Genomic DNA, 26,694 nt, shown 5'->3' with positions numbered 1-26,694 from the left:
AACACACTAAGAAGTCAAAAAGTGACCCAGGAGTCCTATTCGAAATGTGGAAACTTAGGGGAAATACTTGATTTATTTCATCTATATTTCCCTACTCATTTATCTGGAAGTATAGTATATATTAGAAAAAACTAAAGCTGTAAGTTTAAGATAAAGATACTAAGTGGTAAAAAAAAAAAAAAAAAACTCGTGTCAGTTTCACAATATTTTTCCTATTTTGTGGGAGTACACAAAGTAACAGAATATCTTACATTTGGTGGCACATCAGATTCACTGAAATATGGTAACCTCAGAATGAACAAGCAAGACCTTTCAAAGTACACCACAAAACTCGAAAACAATTTGGAAACAACAAAAATTTTGATCAAAAATTTTCCTTTCAAGTATGCTTATGTAGGGGAACCTGGGTGGCACCGTCAGTTAAATGTCTGCATCTTGATTTCAGCTCAAGTTATGATCTCAGTTCATGAGACTGAGCACCACATCGGGCTCTGCACTGACACCTCAGAACCTGCCTGGGATTTTCTCTCTCCCTTGCTCTCTTTTTCTGCCCCTCCCCTGCAGATGCATGCACGTGCTCGCTCTCTCTTTCTCAAAATAAACAAACATAAAAAATAATAAAGTCGGTTTATCTGAATTTTTGCCAGGACATCAAAAGACATATAGCAAATCAATAAACATCCGGAGGGCACCTGGCTGGCTCAGTCAGTAGAGCAGGCAACTCCTGATCTTGGGGTTACAGATTTGAGCCCTGCGTTGGGTATAGGGATTACTTAAAACCTTAAAAAAACAAAACTGCAAACTCTTATCACAATAGGTGTTATCAAAATATATTTAAAAACAAAAAAGTTCCTGGGACACCTCGGTGACCCAGTCAGTTCAGCATCTTGGTTTCAGCTAAGGACATGGTCTCACGGTTCCTGAGTTCAAGCCCTGCATCAGGCTTCACACTGCTGGTGCAGAGCCTGCTTGAGATTCTCTCTCCATCCCCCGCAATGTCCTTACCTGCTCTCATATGTGCACAAGGGCTCTCTCTCTCTCAAAATAAACATTTAAAAAAAAGCTCCTACAGATCATGCTAAGATCCATCACCCAGTTAAAGAATATGTATCAACAGTAAACTCATGAAAAGGCACTCAACTTCATTTAGTCACCAAGAAAATTCAAATTATAACCACAATGACATACCACTACACTCCTGCCAGAATGCCTAAAACTAAAAGGACATATACGAAGTGATAGCAAAGATACAGAACAACTGCAAGTCTCAAACACTGCTAGTGAAGTACAGATTCATACAATCACTTTGGGGAACTGTTTTTCAGTATCTACTAAAGTTTGACATGTACCTATACCCTATATCCCATCGATTCCATTTCTAATATACCAAAAAGAAGCAGGTACTCAAATCTTCCAAAACACATACACAGGAATATTAACTGAAGTTTTATTCAAAACAGCTCAAAGGTGAAAAACCCAAATGTCTGTCCTTCCACCTACACACACACCACAAAAAAATAACAGTGTTATATCCATACAGATAGCAATTGGGGGGTGAGGGGGGCTACTGCTTGACACCACAGAGATGATGGCTCACAGCTTTATGAAACTCTATATGGTGAATACAGGTCAGCAGATTGGTTCCTTTTGGTGGGAGAGAGACTGGAAGAAGAGTACAAAGGTGTCTGCCAGATGGCAGGAAATGTTCTGTATCTTGATCTTCATGGTAGGTACATGTGTGTATGTATACTCCAATACAAATTCATGGACATGACCAATTTATGGTAAGAGAAATCAGAAAAGTGATTACCTGAAGTGGGGAGAAAGGAAAATTGAATGGAGGGGGGGCCTGAAGGAACTTCTTTCTGGGTGATGGAAATGCTCTAAATTTTGACTGGGATGAATTATATCGTCATATAAAGCTGTCAAAATTCACCAAAACTGTACACTTAAAATCTTTCTATTGAGAGTAAATTATACTTCAACTAAAAGAAAGTTTACAGAGTTATACATTTAAAATGTATGTACTTTACCTTATGTAACTTATGCCACAATAAAAAATGGTAGAAGAATCCAAAAAATAGTTCAATAGAAGAAATGACTCAAATATATAAAAGATGCTCAACCTCACTCAAAATAGAAAACCAGGGGCGCCTGGCTGGCTCAGTCAGTGAGCTGGCTGAGCATGCTGGCTCAGCATGCAACTCCTAACCCCAGGGTTGTTAAGTTCTAAGCCCCAAGTCAGGCACGGAGTTTACTTAAAAAATAATTTTAGAAAGATGCTAAAATATCATCTTTACTATCAGATTAGGGAAGATCAAAACATTTGGCAACACTATGTTGGCAAGAGTGTGGGCAAAGAGACTCGAGCTGGGAGCAGGAGTATAAACTGGGGCAGCCTCTGTGAAGTCCGTCTGGCAGTAGTTATCCTACGTGCAAACATACACATCCTTTGATCCAGCAGTTCCACTTCTTGTGATTTATCATCAGATATCCTTGCATGCATACACAATGATAAATGTACCAAGGTGACTCACTGCAACACTGTTTGTAACAGCAACAGTCTCAAGAACCTGAATATCCATCAACTAGGAGAACCAGCTCAATTATGGTATATCCATACAGGGGCGCCTGGGTGGCTCAGTCAGTTGAGCATCCAACTTCAGCTCAGGTCATGATCTGAGTTCCTAAGTTCAAGCCCCACATCGGGCTCTGTGCTGACAGCTCAGAGCCTGGAACCTGCTTCAGATTCTGTGTCTCCCTCTCTCTCTGCCCCTCCCCCACTCACACTCTTGTCTCTCTTCCTCAAAATTAAATAAACATTAAAAAAAAGATTTTAAAAAATTATGGTATATCCATACAATAAAATACCTTGCCACCATTTTAAAACAAGCAGAGGTCGGCGGGGAGGAAGGCTCTTTATGTGTTGACTTAAAATACACAGTAACTAGTAAAAAAAAGAAAAAAAAAAAAAGGAAGATAGAACAGAGTGACTGGTATCCTACCATTTGTGTTTAAAACAATATTGAGAAGAGGGTATGAAGTAAATACTTACTGGCTTTCTACATACTATACAGTATTTCTCTGGAAAGACACAGAGGAAACTAGTAACACTGATTGACTCCAGGAAAGTAACTGAATAGTTTGGGGGACTGGGGGAACAAAAGGAGAAAAAATACTTTCGACTTTTTTTTAACAATGTGAATGTATTACCTAGTCAAATCATCTTTGAAGCAGTTGTCAGCTTCACTTCCCATGTATCAATCACTTGCTATACACACAAAGACATACTTACATAAAAGTGCAAAATGTATAATGATCATAGATTCTCCCAAAAAAAGTACCTAAATCTGGATTCAAGTTATTTTGTTGTTATATTTTTAATCCTTAAAAAGTATCGGGGCGCCTGGGTGGCGCAGTCGGTTAAGCGTCCGACTTCAGCCAGGTCACGATCTCGCGGTCCGTGAGTTCGAGCCCCGCGTCGGGCTCTGGGCTGATGGCTCAGAGCCTGGAGCCTGTTTCCGATTCTGTGTCTCCCTCTCTCTCTGCCCCTCCCCCGTTCATGCTCTGTCTCTCTCTGTCCCAAAAATAAATAAACGTTGAAAAAAAAAAAATTAAAAAAAAAAAAAGTATCAACAGTCTGGGAAGCGTGGGTGGCGCAGTCGGTTAAGCGTCTAGCTTCAGCTCAGGTCACGATCTTACTGCTCAAGTGTTCGAGTCCCGAGACAGCTCAGAGCCTGGAGCCTGCTTCAAATTCTGTGTCTCCCCCTCTCTGCCCCTCCTCCACTTGAGCTCGCTCTCTCTCTCTCTCTCTCAAAAATAAACATTAAAAAATTAAAAAAAAAAAAAACTTTTAAAAAGTATCAATAGTCTGAATTGAAGTGATTACAACTGAACAGTAAATATTCAGCACTTTGTCCAAGCCTGAAAAAGACATATACGTGTAAGACATAAACCTCTAAAAACATACCCAACTATCCCCATAACCAGTTACTCATCTTAAATTAAGCAATTAGCTTTTAATCATTCTGTCCCCTGACAATTTACTTTCCCTTATTAATTTTGGTATTCTTGAATCCCTGAAACTCAAATGCATGTTTACATATGTATACATTATATATGTCCTTTAAAAAAATGAAAACTTCACATCAGTTGTTAATGCAGTGATGGTATTTACACTTTATTATTTTCTTGGATAATACTGATCATTAGTCAATAGAGAAAAAAATGGAGATTTACCACTTCAGTATGTTCAAACATCAGTAAGGACTGAATCTTATGGATAGTAATTTCCTTAAAGACTTTAAATCTAAAGTTATACCTTGTATAATCATCAGTCTAAAGAAAAAATAATTACATCCACCCTACAACCAAAAAACAGCTAAATCTCTAAATCTTAACTATTCATGCTTTAAAAAAAAACGCTATTTTGATGTGTTCAAATTAAGTTACTAAAAAAATCAAATTCACCTTTCAGTTACAGTTCTCCAAGAAATATCATTAAAGAGCCAAACCTAAAGAGTCGTGCACATATGCTAAATAAACAACTGTAACAGAACAATTCTCCCACATTAACACATCTTGGAAACTACATGCTGCACGTACACTAGCCAGCACCACCGTAAAACCAGGAGCTATTGTAACTGGATGTCAACAGAGAAAGACACACATTTCCAGTAATGGAGTGAGCATACAATTTTTCAGCTGGTAAAATACAGAACCTGTATTTGCATGTATGTTTCCAAAAACTAATCCCGGCCCTTTCCTCATGAGTCAAAAAAGTCAGCAGCTCTAAAAGATGTAAGAGACTAAGATCAAGATTGCGAATGAGCGATGAACAGAAAGATCAGGAGGTATAAGTATCCAGTGATCACCTCCTCAAATCTCTCCCCCTATTACTTCCCTTCACTCTTTGACAGCTCAGTGAATGCCAAGTGTGGTCACCAAACCAGCAATATCAGCATCAGTATCACCTAGGAATCTACTAGGAATGCAAATTCTCAGGCTCCAACTCAGATCTAATGAATCAGAAGCTCTGGGGGTGGAGTTGAGCAATGTTAAAACATGTTAATAAGCTCTCCTGGTGATCCACATAAAGTCTGAGAACCACGGTCACAGTTCTTAATTAAGACTTTCACTTCTCAACTCTGTCGTAGCAATAGCCTCTTGGAAGTCAACATACCCTCCAAGGTGCTGTCAGGATGGCTTGATTACATTACCTTCCAACTCAAATTCCTTCAAAAGGTCCCTCAACTCTCCAAAGCCTTAGCTTACCCACAAGACTCTCATGATATTGATCCTGCCACCACTTCCTCCCATCCCCTCCACCACCACCCCGCATAGTCAGGTGTTTACCTATAGATCTAATTCATAAATTATCAACCCTAGTAGTCTTTTCACTGCTATTCCTCTTCATGGAATGGCTTCCTTTCCTCCTACCTTTCCTCTACCTCCCCACTCAACCCCCTATCTAGCTAAGATGTAGTCATTTTTCAAGACTCGCTTATACTCTACCTGGCCCAACAGTGGGTTAAGTACTCCCTCCCATATGCTCCTAAAAAAACCTGTGTAATCTTGATTGAGTTCTTATTATTCCCTGTTGACCTGTGCACAGTACTTGGCATATAATAAGCACTCAATAAAGTATGCTGGGAGTGAGGAGAAATCTGTCTTTCTTATATCTATCGAGACTTCTTGGTATCAAAAAGTCTTCTTATGTGTCTAAGAATGCTAACACATACACACCTTTAAAAGTTTGCTAAATGAATACATGGGGTTCAGAATCCTTAAGAAATTTTTGTTGCAGAACCACAAGCCAATATGGATACTTTGTAAAATACGAAGACATTACTACCAGGGCGCCTGGGTGACCCAGTCGGTTAAGCATCTGACTTCAGCTCAAGTCATGATCTCACAGTTTGTGAGTTCAAGCACCACATCAGGCTCTATGGTGACAGCTCAGAGCCTGAAGCCTATTCGGATTCTGTGTTTCCCTGTCTCTCTGCTCTTCTCCCGCTCACGCTCTCTCTCTCGCTCTCTCTCACAAATAAACATTAAAAAAAATTTTTTAAGACGTTACTTTCCACACTAGAAAAAAATGTTGTTGTGATTTTAATAACAGGAAGCCAGGGCTTCTTGGAGAAGTGGCTTATGCCAAGGCTAGGAGAGGGAACATGCAAGAGGAGTCTGGAGCATTCTGTGTATCAGAAAGAACATGATTACAAATACACAGGATGGGTCATGTCAGAAGGACACAAGAGCCTGAATGAGCTCCCAGTGGCCAATGGTGGAACACCCTGAGCAAGAACAAAATAAAAATCCACAAGTCCACAATTAACACAAATAATTGAAAAATTAAATGAAGGAAAGAAACAAATCTGCATGGAAAAAAGTTCAATTAATACATGTAGAAGACATGAAGGAACTAGAAAATCCCCATTAGACCACCACCACAGTGATCACTACTGCAAACAAGATCCCACTAATGAATGCTAAAATTACTGAGTGAAACCTACACAGCCTCAGAGTATCTCCCCAAAGTATTTTTTTACTATTTTTTAAAAAGTTTATTTATTTGAGAGTGCGCATAAGAGCACGTGCAAATGCATACACACACACACACACACACACACACACACCCAGGGAGAGGGGCAGAGAGAGAGAAACAGAGAGAATCCTTAGGGGGCTGAGCAGTGAGATCATGACCGGAGTTGAAATCAAGGGTCAAACGCTTAACTGACTGAGCCACCCAGACATCCCTCCCCAAAATTTATTATTACAGTAGTAACTTAACATATGTCCACAAACTCTCGGATACATTTCCATCTAGGAGATGGAACTTAATGTCCCTCCCTTGAATGAGGGTTGAAATTATTGACTCACTTCTAATGAAAAGAATATGGAAAATGGAAAAAGTAATTTCATAGTAAAGGAATCTACCTGACACGACTTAAATAAGGGATGAAGATTAACACCACCAGTAATAATTGACAGTATTATTGTATGTAAATATTGGTATGTACCCTTGGATGCTATGAGACAGGGACCTACATCACCTGTGCGGCATATTCTGCAAGTATCCATAATTTCAGTCCATCATTAAAAATATACAAACCAGTATTCTTCAAGGTCATGAAAAACAAGAAAGATTGATGAACTGTCATAGATCAGAGGAGATTAATGAAACAACTAAATGCAATATGGGATCCTGGATTGGATACTGAACAGAAAAAACATTAATGGGAAAAGTTGGGAATATCCAAATAAAATTTGTAGTTTAGTTTAATATTATACCAATGTTAATTTCTTAAATTTGCTAATAAATGTACCATATGTAATCTTATTATGTAAGATTTTAAGAGTGAAGGGTACACACAGCAATTTTGTACTATCTTTGCAACTCTTCCATAAATCTAAAATTATTTTAAAATAGCTATTTTTTTGAAAAACTATGTAATTTTAACTAAACAGTACTTTAGATCAGCTTTCTAAAGTTATCAAACCAAGATTCTTATGACTTTTATATTAACATAAAATCCTTAGGAAAGTTTTTATATATAAAGTGATTATGAAATAAAGTGATTAACCTAAAACTCCATAAAAATTACACCCAATAGGGGCGCCTGGGTGGCGCAGTCGGTTAAGCGTCCGACTTCAGCCAGGTCACGATCTCGCGGTCCGTGAGTTCGAGCCCCGCGTCAGGCTCTGGGCTGATGGCTCAGAGCCTGGAGCCTGTTTCCGATTCTGTGTCTCCCTCTCTCTCTGCCCCTCCCCCGTTCATGCTCTGTCTCTCTCTGTCCCAAAAATAAACGTTGAAAAAAAAAAATTAAAAAAAAAAAATTACACCCAATAAACTAGTTACACTATAACAATCCATTTTTCTTGTGACTATTCTCAAAGAAGCATCTAATTTAATTACCATTTGGTTAAGATATCATGACAAGGGGATTTCCCATTCCCATGCAGCAATTTCCCCCTCCTTGTGTTGCCCTCAAGCTTTTGTCCATTAGCTAGTTGGACTGTCAAATTAATTCCCCATCTCCACAGACCCCCATTCTTCATACCCCGGTTCTCCACAAGAGGAGGAGCAAGCCAGAGAGAAAAAAATTTGGATGCTTAGCTCTATTTACTCTCTCCTGAATTTCCAAATGCTTCCTTTCAGAATTCACAAATGCAGTCCAGTTTTCAATACTCTCGGAATTATGTGGTGTCATTCTCACCCATCATACTATCAGCTCAACTTTCTCCCAACCAGAGCTCTCAAACCATCATCTCACCCTTCCCTCTCAAACCATCATCCCTCTCAAACCATCCCTCTCAAACCATCCCCATTCCCTCTCAAACCATCATCTCACCCTTCATGCTCTACATTATCTGAGGCTGAAACATAATTCTGCTGTTCTCCTTAAAGTCCTTCACAAGTTTCCTGTCACAGAAGAAATGTCCAAACCCCTTAACACAGCAAACATGTCACTTAATGATACGACCCCTGCTTGCCTTTCCTGTTTGTTCTCACCACTCTACGAGTTACAAACCATATGCTACACATAAACAAAACTTTTCCAGTAAAAAAACAACTTGTTGGCATCTTTAATGCCCTCCTGTCATACCACTCACATATCTGTTTTTTGCTGTAAATTTTTTTTAAATTTTTTTAATGTTTATTTATTTTTGAGAAAGAGAGAGAGAGAGAGACAGACAGACAGAGCGTGAACAGGGGAGGAGCATATAGGGAGACAGAATCAGAAGTAGGCTCCAGGCTCTGAGCTGTCAGCACAGAGCCCAACCAGGGCTCGAACTTACAAACCGCAAGATCATGACCTGAGCTGAAGCCCAGACATTTAACCGACTAAGCCACCCAGGTGCCCCTCGCTGTAAATTTTTTTTTAACATACACAGCTCCTCAATTAGTAGTTAATATGGGCGACACTTGAAATGTATTTCAGTAGTTAAAAAAATTACTCAAAATATAGCATTTTCTCATTGTACTTCGGAGACGTGTATCTTTAGTACAATTTCAAAAATGTACAGCACACAAAGATAAAACCTAAATTGCTAAAAAATTTACTGACTGGAACATTCAGAAATCATACAATTAAAATAAGGGCATTAAAGAAAAAAACTGTCGTAAACATGTTTGTTGCTATTCCTTTTAGTTTTCACTACAGTGAAATGGGATGTAACAAATGCACCTGAACTCTGATTAATGGATAAAAACAGACGTTTCTTCTTCAGATATCTAAAAGATATTTTCTCTGAGAATAATCTGTTCCAAACTGAGAAGACATCAGAGAAATGTAAATGTTATTAGAAAAAACCAATACAGGTAATAACTAACCTGAAAAAATCAGCACTGTACCTTTCCCATTTGACTGAACACTAACTTAATTTTTATTTTTGAATGTTTGTTTTTCAGTGAGAGAGAGAGAATGGACACACGAGCAGGGGAGGGACAGAGAGAAGGAGGCAGAGGATCAGAGCAGGCTCTGCGCTGACAGCAGAGAACCTAACGCAGGGCTCGAACTCACAAACCAGGAAATCATGATCTGAGCCAACGTCAGAGGCTTAACCGACTGAGCCACCCAGGCCCCTAACTTAATTTTTAAATTATATGTGCAATCATAGGATCAAAGAATATTAGATGCAGAAGAGACTTCAGAGACCCAGTTCAATGTTCTCAAGATGAAGCAACTGAAGTCCACGAAAATTAATTTCTATTAGGTCACAAAAAAGCTTTGTCTACAAGGCTAACGATTTTTATTTTAAGTGAACTGATGAAGTATTGCTCAAAATAACTTCAGAATATACAACTCATTAATTTTGCTATATGCTAAATTTGAATATCTGGTTAGGACAAACAAGGGTAGTTATCTTCTTCAAGGTTTAAAATATCCCCTAAACATATATAATTAACCCGTTGATAATTTTCTAATGCTTGCCCTCAAATTTAGGCTTCCGTTACCTGTAAAATTAGCAGAAATAATGTGAAAAACAAAACCAAAATAAATAACATCAATTTTTTTAGAAGATAAATTCATTTGAACACCCATATTAGTTATAGACAGCGTACATAAAATTATAAATACTACCACATGAGGAATCCCAACTTTTCATTTTAAAAAACAACACATATTTAAAACATTGAGAACAACAAAATATATGCCAGTTCTGGTTGAAAGAGAATTTTACGGGGACAGTCCATCACGGATTAAATGCACAACCTTCCCAACTATAAATGGATGCACATTTTGGTGTGGGGGGAGGGGAAGAGAGGCTGTCTGTCCAGCGGCTCCCTGGTACTCAAATGTCATTCCCACTGCTCTACTGGAAAGTGGCAGCCATAGTTTCTAAATGGCCTCTGGCCATGATGGGCACCTTCCCAAACCAAGCTCATCACTCTACTTCAAGATCTTTCCTGATGAGATAAATAGGTAGTCCCTCCTCTACAGCAGGGGAAAACAACGGATAAAAACTCTGGCACTGACAAGTTAAATTTTCCACCATGTGAAGAAAGTTAACCTTCTCAAAGAATGAAACTAACCTACCAGAACACACACACACACACACACACACACACACACACACACATATATTCTGTCAACAGAGATTTCTGGTGATATTCAAATGGCTCTAGTTCTTGCTGTGCCTAAAGCCTTGCAGACCCCATGCTCTTCCCACAGTTCAATCCATTTTGGGATTCTATTGCCAAGGAATCCCTCTCTTTGGCTTAAGCTAACTTGAACTGACTGTCTATTGTACACCTACGAGTTCTAATTCATATACCAACTTGGTGAAGTTAGCCTAGATTAATCGCAATAGAATAGCACAGGTAAATGGAATTAAAAGCAAATTACAGAATCTCTTTAACCTGTAAAAAACATAAATAGGAATATCGAGCTCTCATCACATAACTTGAATGAAATATGTATTTTAACTTAAAACAAAAGTGTTAACTTCTTAAAATCTAACATTTTATGGTAACAGAAGCACATATTCAAATTTGCTCATCAATTATCCATTTACCTGTTTTTTCCAGATTGATTCAAATACCATCTGTAGTAGTTAGTTCCTCCAAGAAAAGCATACAGCACTCACATATATATCCCTGGGATTCCAAACAGTAAATGCAATAAGCCTCTTTTGACCCTCCCCTAAATGCTGATTTTTAATGAATTATTTCCAGTATTCTACTGTAAGGAGGAAACAAGTTAAAGCTATCAGCTGGTTACAAAAGCATTTCTGAGCAAACAATTCACTCAAATATTTACTGAACACCTACCAGTCCTGTTTTGTCCTGGAGTGACAAGACAGAACCCATCCCTGTTCTCATGGAGTGTAAATTCCAGAGGTGAATAAAACAAACAAAAAGAAACAATGATCAAAGCTATTTCAGAGAGACTAAATGTTATGAGGAAAATACGAGGGTCCTGCAAATGAAAAAGGCTAAGGAGTAAGCAGCTATTTCAGTGTGACCTCTCAGGTGGTGGCACTGGAAGTGAAATCTGAATGACATAAAAAAATCAGCCATATGACAATCTCAGGGCAAAGCCTGAGGCAGAGAGCAAAGCAATTAAGGCACTGAGACAGGAACAAGCTTGTTCAGTGGGAATGGAGCTGGTATGTCTGGGCACAGTGAACGAGGGGAAGACGGGCAATGTGAAACAGGAAAAGGTTTGTGAGGTGGTCACAGAGCAGATTATGTGGTGGGGGGTTCCTGACAAGCTAAGGAAGGACTTTTGGATTTCACCCTGAGTGTGAAGAAAAACCCACAGGATAGGGAATAGGGAAGAAAACTGACACTTAGTGAGCATCTTTCATAGTGCCAAAGTAAACAGCATATAAGAATGTTTCCACCATGTATGCTATAAAACAACAGATGCATTTGTGTAAATTATACTGTATGCACTTATCATACTTATCAAAGGTCATTAGTATGCTGTTACAATAAAAAAAAAAAAAAAGCCATTTTCCTGTTACTACCAGTTCTCACTTGTAGGAAATCACCTCTACATTGATTTGTCAGACCAAATGAACCAACCAATATTATCTACTACAGAACATACATGAGTCATCTAGAATAAAATGCAAGAAGGGCAAATGAGACTAGATGAAATAAAGACAGTCAGCTATTCATGAGTATAGGACTCAAAAACAGGCAACAAAGCAAGTAGAGAAGCACCAAATTAGAAAACATACCCACATTCAAGAAGCAGAGGGTCCATGGATACAAAAGATTGTTATCTACTTAAACAAAAAATACTCTCCTACAGATGAGTAGACAAAGGGTAAAAAACACAAAAGCTTCTAAAGTAAATTCTCTGTTCTTTTCATTTCATAATACCTTGCCTGTTTCAACAACATTCAGAGAAAAGTAAAAATACTATCTTTTAAATGCACCACCCTTGGTAACTTTTTAAATCTGTTGATGAATTTTAAAACATTTATAAATACAAATATTTATTAAAATATCACTGAAATACTGTGTCAAGCATTGTACCTACCAGATGCTAAGGATAAAGATGGGTGAAACACAACTGTTCCCAAAGAAGGCTTTTGCCTAGTGAGACAGGACTCAACAAGGAACTCAAAGGGAGATCTGTGCTAGAAGCAGATGATTAGTGGTCACAGGCCAGGACGTCAACTTAAGACTGTCACAGAAAGAAGCTTAACCTTCAATCTGATGGTGTAACTTCATTCAGCCAAAATGTTGTGGTATGTCAGTTTTTAAACACTATAAGACAACCTATACAAACTTCTTCTCTAATGAAATAGAAAAATCTTACTATAATGGTTATTATTTTGTTACTATTCTTTATGAAAAGCAGTCAGGGTTCTTAATCCAGAGATGTTGGCAGATTAATCCTCCCAAAAATCTTATATTCACATTTATTAGCAATCAAATGTCTTTATTCTTCGTATCTTACTTTGAATGCACACTTTGGGGGATTAGAACTTCAGAATCCTAATAGAGCCTCAGAAAACTACCTAAAGAAATCAGCACCAATAAATGTGATTTACCTATGCTCTATCATTCACAACGACAATTTGATTCTAATTTTTAGTACTGACTCTAAATCCATAAAACTTAGAGAATTATAATTCTACACTACTTTAAACCAGTATTTTTTAAATTTGGTAAATAAAATCATTTTCAATTCATTAATTTATAGAAGCACGTTTTTAAATGAAAGATTATAGAAAATGCCTATACTGGCTATTAAAGCAAAACTTCAGTATTTTTGCACATATACATATCCTGTTATGTCTTATATATTTCTCAGTGAAAGTCCAAGTCTGCATAACATGCAACATGCATATTTGAAATAACTGATCCATACAAGCAACATCCACTGGGGAGCCAGAGAGGAGTGTTTCATTTCCCAGAGAACAGAAAAGGAGTGGAGAGTCCATTCCAGAAAGTAAAAAGACTATTTTTTTAGGAAAAGCAGTAACTTTTTTTTTTTCTCAAAGTATCAAGAGGTAACCAAAAATATTTAAAAATTACTGTAAAACAACATATACGGATGCCTGGGTGGCTCGATCAGTTGAGCGTCCAACTCTTGGTTTCAGCTCAGGTCATGATCACACAATTCTGTGAGTTCAAGCGCCATACTGGGCTCTGCACTGACAGCACAGAGCCTGCTGCTTGGTACTCTCTCTCCCTCTCTCTCTACCCTTTCCCCACTGTGCTCTCTCCAAATAAATAAACTTAAAATATATATATGTACTAGATACATAACAAAGGCACACAGTACACATTCTCTTTTTATTTTTTTAAGTTTTATTTTTATTTAAGCAATCTCTACACCCAACATCAAGACCCTCACATCAAGATTCGCATGCTCCTCTGACTGAGCCAGCCAGGCGCCCCCAAGTTCTCATTTTAGAGTGAGCAACATGGGAATGCAAGCTGGTGCAGTCACTCTGGAAAACGGTATGGAGGTTCCTCAAAAAACTAAAAATAGAACTACCCTACAACCCAGCAGTTGCACTACTAGGCATTTATCCACGGGATACAGGTGCGCTGTTTCGAAGGGACACCTGCACCCCCATGTTTATAGCAGCACTATCCACAATAGCCAAAGTATGGAAAGAGCCCAAATGTCCACCGATGGATGAATGGATAAAGAAGATGTGGTGTGTATACACACACACACACACACACACACACACACACACACAAAATGGAGCATTACTTGGAAATCAAAAGGAATGAAATCTTGCCATTTGCAACTACATGGATGGAACTGGAGGGTATTATGCTAAGTGAAATTAGTCAAAGAAAGACAAAAATAATATGACTTCACTCATATGAGGACTTTAAGAGACAAAACAGACGAACATAAAGGAAGGGAAACAAAAATAATATAAAAACAGAGAGGGGGACAAAACAGAGGAGACTCATAAATATGGAGAACAAACTGAGGGTTCCTGGAGGGGTTGTGGGAGGGGGAGATGAGCTAAATGGGTAAGGGGCACTAAGGAATCTACTCCTGAAATCATTGTCGCACTATATGCTAACTAATTTGGATGTAAATTTAAAAAATAAAAAATAAAATTAAATAAATAAAATAGCTTCCAGATTAAAAAAAGAAAAAGAAGAGTGAGCAACAAAAGCTCAGTCACAAAATACAGAACTGGGAATTCTGGCCATCCAGTTCTCTGCAGTTGCCACAGGAAGCCCTGACAGGTTTACAAGGGGGAGTGTCACTTTTCTGCCTCTCTCTACAGCTGTTACTGCTGCATTTAACAAAGCCACCAAGTAGTAGCAAGCATTACTTCCCATGTGCCAGGCCCTATGGTAACTGCTTTACACATATTCACACTTGAATCCTCACAAGTGTTCTATGACGCATGTATTAATTACTCCTTATTTCCATTTTTCAGAGTGGAAACTGGAATTACCTAATTTTCCAGAGCCATACAACTAATAAGTAGGGGTGACAAACCAGCCATGCCGGACTCCAGACACCGAGCTCTTCGCCACAGCAACATACTACAGTAAGAGTTAACTGCCTAAGATCAGACACCTACCCTGCCTAGCAATCTCATCACTAAAGAGAGAAGCACTGCTCCCAGGGAAGCAGGTCACACTGTCAAGTCACAGTGAAGTAGAATTAAAGGCACAAAAACAGATGCTACCTTTCTCTGAGACTTTCCAGCTTAAGTTGAAAATGAGGAGCACAACTAGAACACCCTTTAGAATAAACTAAACATTCAATGAAGAATTACAAGTGACGCCAACTTATACATACATGTAAATTCCCAAGTCAGGGATTGTGTAGTATCAAAACCCAGTTCCACAAATCCCATTATACCAAAAACTATCACAATTATTAAAAATCAACTACTAAACTATGAGAAATACAATTTTCACCTGATTTCCAAACCCTTGGCAAAACACCTTTGAAATCAGACAACACCTACATACATCTGTACAACCAGTATCTCCTTCTAATATTTGCACTGAATTTCTAATTATCGACCTTGGATAGGACTTGAAAATCACCAAGTCACTATTACTAAATAGTTCAAGTGGTCTGCTGACCCAATCATGGAACAGACCAACACTTTTTAATCGTACTCAGTGGCTCTAATTTTCCCAACAAATCTGACAAATTAAGTGTTTGCAGAAATATACACAATTCCAGCTCTTCAAGAACTGTCTGAGAAGCATAGGAAAAATTAAGTTTTCTCTCTTCTTCTGACTGTCCAAATTGAAAGAAATAGAAAGATTAAGAATTCTTAACCGGATGCCTTGATTTTTCACAATCAATACTTTTTTTTTTTTTTAATTTTTTTTTTTCAACATTTATTTATTTTTGGGACAGAGAGAGACAGAGCATGAACGGGGGAGGGGCAGAGAGAGAGGGAGACACAGAATCAGAAACAGGCTCCAGGCTCTGAGCCATCAGCCCAGAGCCCGACGCGGGGCTCGAACTCACGGACCGGGAGATCGTGACCTGGCTGAAGTCGGACGCTTAACCGACTGCGCCACCCAGGCGCCCCAATCAATACTTTTTTTAAAATGGTAATACTGACATAGCAAGATTCAAACAGTTCAAAAGGTTATACATGAAAATAAGTTTCTCCCACATCTGACCACATGATCTCCCCATCCCAACCTCACCCCCCCTAAAATCACTGTTACTAGTCTCTTGTGTATCTTTCTGTAGTCATCCTAAACACGTAAAACAAACATACATACACACAACTCATACACTCTCCCATCATGTCTGTGTCCTCCTCACTGCCCTTCTCCCCTTTTGCAAGCTGAAATGGCAGCAGACTACAACATCCTCTGCCTGTTTTTTCACTTAAATGTATCTTTGGAACCTATAAATACTAACAAGAAAGTTATAAACATTAATTCTAAACAAATCTGTAAAGGAACACTTCACACAAAACAACTCTCAACAGATGTTAAAACTGGTGACCTCTGCTAGCAGGATAAAAGGAAAGCCAAGGTCAAAGAAGTAATCCCCCAACCATGAGGGCCTGTTAGTTCTCACAGAATAGGAAAACTACTTCCCTGACACAGTTCACAGACTGCAATCCTAAACTCAGTCTAGGATCTCACAAAGATACACTGTTTACTAAAGAAAACAGAGAATGCTGATTTAAAGAAAACCCATTACTTTAGTGGGAGAAAACTTAAGTATAAAAGGTGCCTAAGAACTATACTAAGGCTACATATAGCATCTAAAAATTCACACATGTATGATAAATTCTATTCCATAAAAGAACAATTACACAGGGAAAAAAAGACATCAAGGAAATTCATTCATTATCTATTTCCATTTCCTTATTTCAGAAACCCAAAGCAGATGACCCAATTGCCTTATACTGAAAGTTAATGACATCTGATAGCCAAAAAATAGAAATGGAACAAAATCAGTATACATTCTACCCAATTAGCTTGTTCAAATTAAGAGGAAAGCATAAAACACCTCTCACTAACCCATAAGCTGTATTCTACTAGCAGTTGAAGGTAACTAGCAAAATATACCATCATTATAAATTCTCTGGAGGTGTCTGCTTATGCTAATGCCAAATGCTTTCTATTATTCTATGTAAGGTTATAGATTTTTAGCCATTAAGCATATTTTCCATGTAGATCTCCCTCAAAAAAATTACATAAATGACAGAATCTCCAAATTTTAACACAGGAATTGACTATACAAGTATTGCTTGAAAGGATGAACTAGCTTTACATAACACTTCATTTGAACCTCTTCAGTTGCTTTTCTAAAAACTAAATGATTTACCCTTGTAACTATGGCTTTGCAAAAAATGATAAAAATTTGTTTGCTTAATACTGAATCCATATTAATATACTAGACACCATTTAAGTGGATAACAGTAACAACAAAGCAGCAAACATCCACTTAACTGATTATCTATCTCATTACAATGTCCTATCACACAATGTGCTGGAAAGGACACAATGAAAAAAAATGAAAGAAAAGGACTAATTACCACCTTTGAACTCGGACAAAATAGATATCAAGAAGTACACTGGTATCTAGTTCCTAAAAAGTAAAAATTATTCACTACTTTTAAGGTATTTAAAATTTTAAACATCTCATTAAAAAAAAAAAAAATGTTTGAGAGTCCAGAGTGCAATTTTATATGAAAAAGAATTATTCTATTAAGAGACTGGAAGCACCATCTCTGACCCTTGCTTTCCATGTTCTCCTCTGTTCTACCACCTGAAAAAAACTTACAATTGCTTAAGAGGAAAACAGATGGCAAACTCCTCAGTTTAAACATTCACTACCTATTCTTTCTCATTCAAAGTATTCATCTCACATTCTTTAATCTGGATACTCTTTGTATATTTACTGAAATTTAATTGTTGGTCTTTCAACACGACCTATACAGTTTGTATTAATTCTAAATTAACATAAGCTCTTACAGGGGCGCGTGGATGGATCAGTCAGTTAAGTGTCAACTTCAGCTCAGGTCACGATCTTGTGGTTTGAACCCCGCGTGGGGCTCTGTGCTGACAGCTCAGGGCCTGGAGCCTGCTTGGGGTTCTGTGCCTCCCTCTCTCTCTGCCCCTCCCCCACTGGTGCTCTGTCTCTCTCTCAAGAAATTAAAAAAATAAAAAAGTATAAGCTCTTAGAAAGCAGGGGGACAAGCAGCTCATTTTGTTTGATGCAAATAAAATCATGCTGAGAACCTCATATTTAAATATTAAAAAATTCAACAGGATATAATACCAAATTAGTTGCTTGAGAATAAATTACCCAGGTTGTGAAGAACTAATATGGCACCCAGCCTTACCATAAAAACCTACTGAAGAGACGGTTATGGTAACTTTCTTCTGGTAGACTGAACCCACCTACACCATAAAATAGACACACTCTACACTGAATGTTAATACCCTCACAGTAATGACTCAAATGAGACTCCAATGTGGTCAAGATGCTAAAAACACAATCTTATTTAGGCACACTACAGAGAAAATAATGAAAAAAGCCAGAGAGGTTAAGAAAATAAAGTACAAAATCCTAAGTTTCATTATAACTGCCACAAATACAACCAAATAAAGCCAACTTAGGGTGACAGGATTCCCAACTAGACTAGGTTCCTCACCAAAATCATGGCTACAATTCCAGGACCAAGATTTTTTTCTCTTCCTTGTCAACACTGGTAGCATTAAAATTCAAATTAACAGTTAAGTGCTGCTACAGCACACCTCAACCTTGAAGGTCTAAGTCCAACAGAAGCTTCGGCCACATCAACAGTGGTATAGGACCCATCACCACTTATTTTACCATGGGCACTTGTAAAAAGAAACAATCCGTTGTAATATGAAGATAGTATGGTACAAAAATCAAAAATTCTGCTAATACCAGAAAAAAAAGGCCCTTTCCTTCAAGAAATGTAACATGTAGTTGGGGCTAGGATAAACAAACCCATGAAATAATAATTATGGAGGTTGTGATAGTCATTAAACACGATGGTATCTCAGTGAAGAAATATCCTGAGTCGAGATAGCCAGAAACAGCTTCAGGGAAGGTGGACTGAAACTAGACTATAAAAAAGACAAAGGGAAGGACAAGCATGAGTGAAAAGCAGAAGAGTAACGTGTATGTCAAAACTGCAGTATCTGATAGGCAGGCCAGAATCACAGTTTGGGAGAAGAGAGGGAACTATAGCTGAATAGGTAAAATAGAGCCTTAAAAAGCCAGACTGAAGCTTATGAACCCTATCCAGTTGGCAAAGGGAAGCCATTATGGGTTCTCCACAGCAAAGGAACTGACACGATGAAATCAGTATTTTAAATAAATCACACTGCCAAGCAGTTACAGAACACAGAATGGAGAAGAAAGCCTGCTCAGAGCAACCTACTAGAAAATTAATGCAATAATCCAGACCTAAAACCATTCATTCAGTCTTTCATTCATTCACTGTGAAGCAGTAGACTGCTAGCTAAGAACATTGGCCTAGAATCAGACACATAGACTGCTAGCTAAGAACACTGGCCTAGAATCAGACACACGGGGCCTAAACCCCTCTGTGCGCCCCTTACTACTGAGCCTTGGCTTCCTCACTGTTAAAATCAAGGTATCAGCCACTCAGATTGTCCAAGTCCCTGTCAAAGCAGCTGTGTGGTCCTGACCCATAAATTCTATTAGTAGTTAACATCACTGCTGAATTAATAGTAAAAATGGGAAGTGAAAATAAGACAATGCTTAGAGATGTATCAGAGCAACAGAACTTCCAAGTAGAACTGTCTTGACAGCAGCTGAAAATATGGAACAAGAACACAGATGAAAGGTCAAGGCTACAGAAAACAATGATCCACTTAAAGTCATCACTCCAATCTAAAAAGGAGATCCTAGGTACTTGCCAGATCCAGCCCTGAAAAACAAAATTCCTTTATTTAAAGAGTTGGAAAATGTTCCAAATGGTGGGACATTTAAAAAGTCCAAGTAACAAAAGAACAGCAATAAAAGTCAGGCAAAAGACCCAACACTGGGGGTGCCTCCGTACCCCAAACATCCAGCTCTTGATTTCAGCTCAGGTCATGATACCAGGGTCATGAGATGGAGCCCCAAGTCCCCTTGTCGATGGCTGTGGAGACTGCTTAGGATTCTCTCCCTCCCTCTCTCTACCCCTCCCTAACTTGGGTGCTCAGGCACACACCCTCATTCTCAAAAAAAAAAAAAAAAAAAAAAAAAAAGGCGAAAGACCCAGCACTAGCACTGTCACCATACAATACAATGCTTGATATTGTTCCTAGTTTTAAAATCAAATCTAATTCTTCAAGGTTAAGTCTTCAATCACAACTTCAAGAGCAAATACATTAAGTTTATTTCAAATATTTTACCCAGGAAACTCAGGAAATAAAACTACTAAATATTTTCTATGACAGGCCCCACTAAAATAAAGAATAAAATGTAATACAAAGAAGCAAACTTCAAATCCAAACCCAACATCATCATCTTTAACAGCTTACATTTCCATGATACTTGTATGTCAAGTATTATTCTCAGCACCTTACACATACAATTCTCTCAATCTTTTCAACTCTAGAAGCTGACAGTCCACATCATGCAGAAGAGGAAACAAAGAGGGAGTCACTCCCCTTAAGGTTGCATAGGCAGTAAGGAATGGAGCTGGAGTTTGAACCCAGGCAGTTTGCCTCAAAGACCCCCGATGGAACACTATGCTACACAAAAAGACTTAACGTGACATTCTTACACAAGTTTTGAGGAATACATACTCTGAGGATGAGGATAGTTAAACATACTCTTACTTGCTTTTCCTTCTTAATTTTAGGCATGGAACCATATTTTCTTTTTTCTACTGGCAGTACTTGGAAAGGCTACTTCACCGCTGTCCATCTTAAAGGTAGGAAACAGAGCAGTTGGCAAGAGGATTGCATCTTATTAAATGGTTCTAGAGAGTTAAAGACAATGATGTAGGTAGGACTCCTATGAATTTCATTTATCCATGCAATTACTTGACCCAGTTAATAGAGATGCCCAACTACAGAATTATAAACGCTAATTTTTTCCAAGGACATCTGACAAAACAGCTGGAAAAATCTGGCACAGCTACACTCATCCAGAACAAGCACAGACTAGGACTTAGACCTACATTAGAACCCTAATGCATCATTTGATCATTCTGTGGCCTAGGACAAGGGAATTAACTCTGCACCTCTGTTTCATCATCCACAGATCCAGTACTACCCACTTCATAAGATTAGCCTGAGGTATACATGACAGAGAAAGAACCTCACACCTTTCCTAGATCATAACCCAAGCAAAGTCTCTTTCCTCTGGCTCTTCATAACAGGGCAATTAATTGTACTCTTACAGAGTCTAATCCTGCAGGTGTTGGAGAGTAAACCTCTCCAGCATCAGCTTTTTTTTTTTTTTTTTTTTTTTTAATTCAAGTTTCTGTTGGTGATAGAACAGGCGATACCACCATCATGGTCTCCAAACTGGACCGTACTCTTACTAACTCACTACTACACAGCCCTGGGTCCTAACCCCTCTATACTATGGGGATGTATAAATGGCTCTGTTAGCTGATTTTTTTTGTATTTCAGTGACAAACTACAAATGTTATTTGTGAAATAAGTCATATTCGCATATACTAGAAAAATACAGTCCCACAGTGCCAATATTTCTGCCATCTCTCTCCCCTGACTTACTGTCACTCACATTCTTTACAATTCTTTTTTTTTTTCTAATTTTCTTTTTACATTTATTTATTTTTGAGAGACAGAGTGAGACAGAGCACAAGTGTAGGAGGTGTAGAAGAGAAGGAGACACAGAATCCGAAGCAGGCTCCAGGCTCCGAGCAAGCATTCAGCAACAGAGCCTGACACAGGGCTCGAACCCGTGAACTGTGAGATCATGACCTGAGTCGAAGTCGGTTGCTGACTGAGTCACCCAGGCACCCTTCCTCTCAATTCGTATATAAAAGACACAGGAATTGAGTAAACCCAACAAATTATTTCTACTAACTCCATCAAAATACATTAAGTCAGAAATTCTTTGTAGTAATACTGTTGGAGTAAATCTTAGAACTCCTGTGTCAGCTACTCAGCTGACAAGGTTGTACTTAAACATCATCGCTATGTAGGAACAGATGTATTTATTCAACAGGTTGTCATTACAAAGGTTCATTAGTCACATCTCTTTTTATCAGTAACCCCTATATTTATATTAAGCTTTTGCCCTTTCTGCTTATTAGCTTGAAAGGCTCTCAGGAAGTAGTTACTTATTTTCCTGGTAGGCACGTATCATGATAATCATGATAAACCTTAGTTAGATGTTGAAAACACAAGTAACAAAAAAATTCATGGACACATGTAAAAAGTTATTAAAATGTCTAGCACTTCTTTGAGACAACCAATGCAAAAATACAACCTCCACAAGGGGCCACTCCACATATACCACATCTCCCAAATTAATAACTGAAGTTGGTATACGCAAGAAAAGAATTTTATAAACTGATGGTGAGCTTTGCAACAATTTTTAAGTCATTAACAAGTCCATTAAGTTCTGTAACAGTAAGGGAAACTTTTTCCACTTACATATGGTTTTCATCCTCCATACAGTGTACCATTTTGCCTTATAGATCTTATTCTAACTATTCAAATAGCAAAAAAAAGTAGTTATTTGTGGATTTAATGGTTGTGGTTACATAGATCACACAATGCATTATAGCAACACAGGGGGAAAAAAATCATATTCCAAACAGGCAGAAAAACCACAATTTCAGAGCAAAAAGTATAAACACACATCTCACGCCTAACCACTCGTAGGCATATTTTCTTTTTGCCACCCTTCCTTCACAGGTAAATGCTAACTATTTCTAGAACCCTCAATGATGATTTCTCAAGCTTGCTTGCCATGAACTCCCATGATACACCCCAACAAACACACTGTTTTCATGGAGACAAAGCTGCCCTATTTCCCTAGACTACAAACTTCTTAAAATGGTGAGAACATACAGTCCCAGGAAATAAGGATTACTAACAAACACCAATGTAGCACAGATCTTATTTAACAAAAATGAAAATGAACTACACTGAGAAAGCCAAAAAGTCACTCACTGTATCTTCAATGTGTAATTACTATATTTTTTATAATTTGGTTTAGTAAGTAGATGAAAACACCACAGGGGCCTTATACTATGCAATGTGATAAAGAAGTCTTTGGGGAAAATGGAGGAGAAAAACCATTACTTAATTACATGGGGGGAGGGGAGGTCAGGCAATCCAGACTAGAAATCACCCATCATTTCACCCACCACATTTTACTAACAAGCTTATTTAAATCAGCATAAGGTTCTTGTATGGAAAACAAGGAAGCCAACAGTAAACTTCCCTAAGTCAACTGTAAATGACATACGTACTAAAACTCTTCACCTTGGTGCACAGTCCAAGATTCTAAGTAAACTCCAGACACTGAGAAAATCTAGCTTTTAACTAGGTCTCAGCACTTGTCATTTGTAATCACCAAATTATTTTAGAGAATGTTATGAGGTAACTTAGTAACAGGAGCATTCTTTAAGAGCCATTTCATCCGAAATTTTACATGAAACACCATTTTCACAACCTAAATTTAATCTCGGTTGCCACTGCAAAGTGATGCCTCTTTCGGCAAATTAGGAACTTCCAAAAATACTGAACATGTTAACACATGCATGGTTTCCCTCGAGCTGCCATTTAAGATTAATAATTTCACTTGAATAAAAGTCGGCTTCTGTTTAAAAAAAAAAAAAATGACATCGGTTGCAAAGAGGAAGTTACCGAGAAACCACCCTCACAACGTGGCCTTTACACTGTCAGAAAATAATGTGACTTTGTGCCACCCAAAACTTACCAGGAAGCTGGCAATAACTTTGCCAATTCTACACTTCTGAACCCAACTTCAAAGAGGCTCTAGCAAATACCTCCTTAAGACGATAAAAGGCACTAAGTTACAAATAAACACGTCCGGGAGTGCGGCCCCGCGGCCGCGCGCCCCTCCCCCTCCGGCGCCCCCGCCCGGGACGCGCGGCCCCAACAGCAGCCCGCAGCCCCCAGCACGCCAACCCGGGTCGCCGCGCCTGCACCGGGGACGCGCCTGGGGAGGGGAGCAGATTTCCATTGCTAACAGAATAACGTGCACCGAAAAGATCCCTCTCCTCTGCTAAAAATAGGCTATAAAAGAGTCGGCCTCATGATGGCTCCTTGATTCAATTTGCTGCAAATTCTTTCCTGAAAGCCTCCCCCCACATACACACACACACACACACACACACACACACACACAAAGGGGGTGTAAATGCACGAAGGGTGGAAGCGGGGGAGAAGGCCGAGGCGCGCATTTTCGGGGACAACAACATAATAAGGGTGAGGATCCCCGAGATCAGGAAAGGGTAGGGGGTGGGCAGGCACGTGAGCATTTCAAAGAAGCCTGAGAGGAAAAAGGGGGGATGGGGCACCCTAAATGCCTTCCCTGCCTTCCCCTCCCCCACCAAAACCCCAGCTCGCCAAAGGGCCAAGTTGAAAAATGCATGTTCCACTTGTGCCCATCCCCCCGCGGCCCAGCGCCCCCCAGCCGCCTCCGCCCGCGCCCCCCGCCCCGGCCCGCGGCCGCCCCCACCCCGGGGTCCGGCCCCCAGCGCTTACCTGGAAACGGTGGCCTCCGACGCCGCTCCCCCCTCCCGGGAATGGAGGCACAAGGAAATTCCCCTCCTCGCCGCCGCCGCCGCCGCCTCCAACCACCCCCAAAATAACCCCTCCGGGGGGTGAGAGGCAATTATAACCCCGGCGAGCGGAGGGCGCGGGGGATGGGCGCCGGGCGGGCGGGGGCGGGGAGCGCGGCGCGGGTCCCCAGGTGGCGAGCGGAGGTGCTCCCGCCGCGGGGGGAGGGGCGGGGGCGCACGCGGCCGGCGGCGGGGGGAGGCGGCGCGCGGGGGAAGGGCGCGAGCGGGGAGAGGAATTGAGGCAGAAGGTAAAAGCTGTTACTAAGGGAAAGAGCCAAACGGTTCGGAGCAGCCAACGGCTCAGACACTCAACACTGGGGAGAGAGGAATGGGGACCAGCCAGGCACAAATGAGCTCGCGAGGCCCGCGGCGGCGGCGGCCGCGCAGCAAAACAAACCCGAGCGGCCTGCGCCGGGCGGGCGCGCGGGGGAGGGGCCGGCGGGGGAGGGGCGCCGCGGACTGGGGGGGGGCGGGGGAGGAGGCGGCGGCGGCGGCGGCGGCGCGGCGGGGGGGCCTCCGCCGGCCTCGCTCCTCTCGCTCCCGCCCGCCCTGGCGGCGCTGGGGGCTGTACGAGTGCGGCTCAGTCTTTTAAAAATAAAGACCCGCAGGCGCTGCGAGGCGCCGCCGGGGCACTGGCCGCCCCGCCCCCACCGCCGCACGCTGCCGGGTGCGGGGCGGCCTGGGTGTTGGCCCGGCAGCCCGAGGCCCGGTGGGGGCGGGGAGGCTCGCGCCGCAGCCGGTGTGAAAACGCCGGTTAACTTTCCTGGGGAGGCCCCGCGGGGCTACCGCGTGTTCGGGGGCAGCTTGTCCCCGTGGGCACCCCGGCTGCGCGGGGTGGCCGGCTGGGCACACCACGCGGTGGGCATGTGCAGGGGAGAGCCGCGCAGGCATCATATGGACATTTGTTTGTGAAAAGATCTGCACACACCTTTGTGTGCATAAATACATATGTTTCTCGGAAACGTACCTGGAAAGGGGCTTTATCTGTAATAAGCGATTTTCAAAATGTAATCCAGAGCACGGGATCTGTAGAGAAAACACACGCACACAAGAAAAGGTTTTTGATACTAAACACAAAGCTGTAATTGAAGTGTTTATGCCCAAATGTACTGTGAATCAAACATATGGTGGTATTTATCGTCTGGTGGGTCTGTTTGAAAGGTTTGGTCGATCAGTTCTCATTTCACAAAAATAAAATAATGTAACTAAATGTTTACTAAATATATACCTCTACGGCAGCATTGACAGAAGTTTATCCACTTTGTATACTTTTTGCATGTGTGTACCACATCAAAGCAGTTTATAAAGTATAACTTATTTGAGTGATAATGTGACAATACGAGGAGAGGAGTGCAACGGGTTGTTTTTTGAAAAGAGGGGCACCAGCTTTTAAAACAAATGTGTTAATCTTTCTAAGGCCCTCTGAAAGCAGGGGTTGGGGTCTTAGACTTTGTATAAGCCTAGGACCTTTTTAAGATTTGACCTGAAAGAAACCTTTTTGTTTTTTTCAGTTATTGCTGTCTTGAAAGTAAAATCATATTTTCTGCAGCCTTTTTAAGAAGGGTTCTGTTTTTATGCTTTCATGACAATATTTGAAATAGGTGTATTATTCTAAAGCAGTCTTTTTTTTCTTCCCAATAACAGAGACCTAAATTTTCACACCAAAGAAAAAAAGTTCATTCCAAGTAACTTTTACACATGTGGACTCCTGGTGGCCTAATGAGCTCACTGATTAGACAGGTACTTTTCTTGACCAAGGTCAAAGGTTCTTTCCCCTGGTGAGCCCTTACTTGTGGTAGGGAGTGCGGGGGTGGGTTGGAGGAAAGCAGCCAGAAGCCTTTCCTCACCTACTTGTGGTAGGGGGTGCGGGGAGGGGGGAGGGGTTGGGAAGGCAAAGGAAAGAGAGTGAGATTGGAAATTCCCTCCCAACCACCAGAAGAGAGAGAGTTCAAAGCATCTCTGCGGTTT

At 40.2% G+C, this 26,694-nt stretch overlaps 1 protein-coding gene across 3 annotated transcripts in view; it reads right to left on the bottom strand.

Annotated features, from left to right (window-relative positions):
- TBL1XR1 (TBL1X receptor 1) overlaps positions 1 to 24,771 on the bottom strand; it is a 178,761-nt gene extending 153,990 nt beyond the window's left edge. Inside the window, exon 1 of one of the 3 annotated variants that reach the window (XM_045502925.1) lies at positions 24,650 to 24,771. The gene's annotated coding sequence lies outside the window, so the exon portion shown is untranslated. Of the gene's footprint in view, positions 1 to 23,858; positions 23,979 to 24,649 lie in introns of those variants that run through there. The other 2 variants (XM_045502924.1, XM_045502922.1) reach the window with 2 other exon arrangements.
- Between the last annotated feature and the right edge of the window lie 1,923 nt (positions 24,772 to 26,694).

The sequence above is a fragment of the Leopardus geoffroyi genome, chromosome C2, assembly GCF_018350155.1.
Source record: "Leopardus geoffroyi isolate Oge1 chromosome C2, O.geoffroyi_Oge1_pat1.0, whole genome shotgun sequence".
NCBI lineage: Eukaryota > Metazoa > Chordata > Mammalia > Carnivora > Felidae > Leopardus > Leopardus geoffroyi.
The sequence above is the reverse complement of the archived record's forward strand: the minus strand, read 5'-3'. Positions and strand labels throughout refer to the sequence as shown.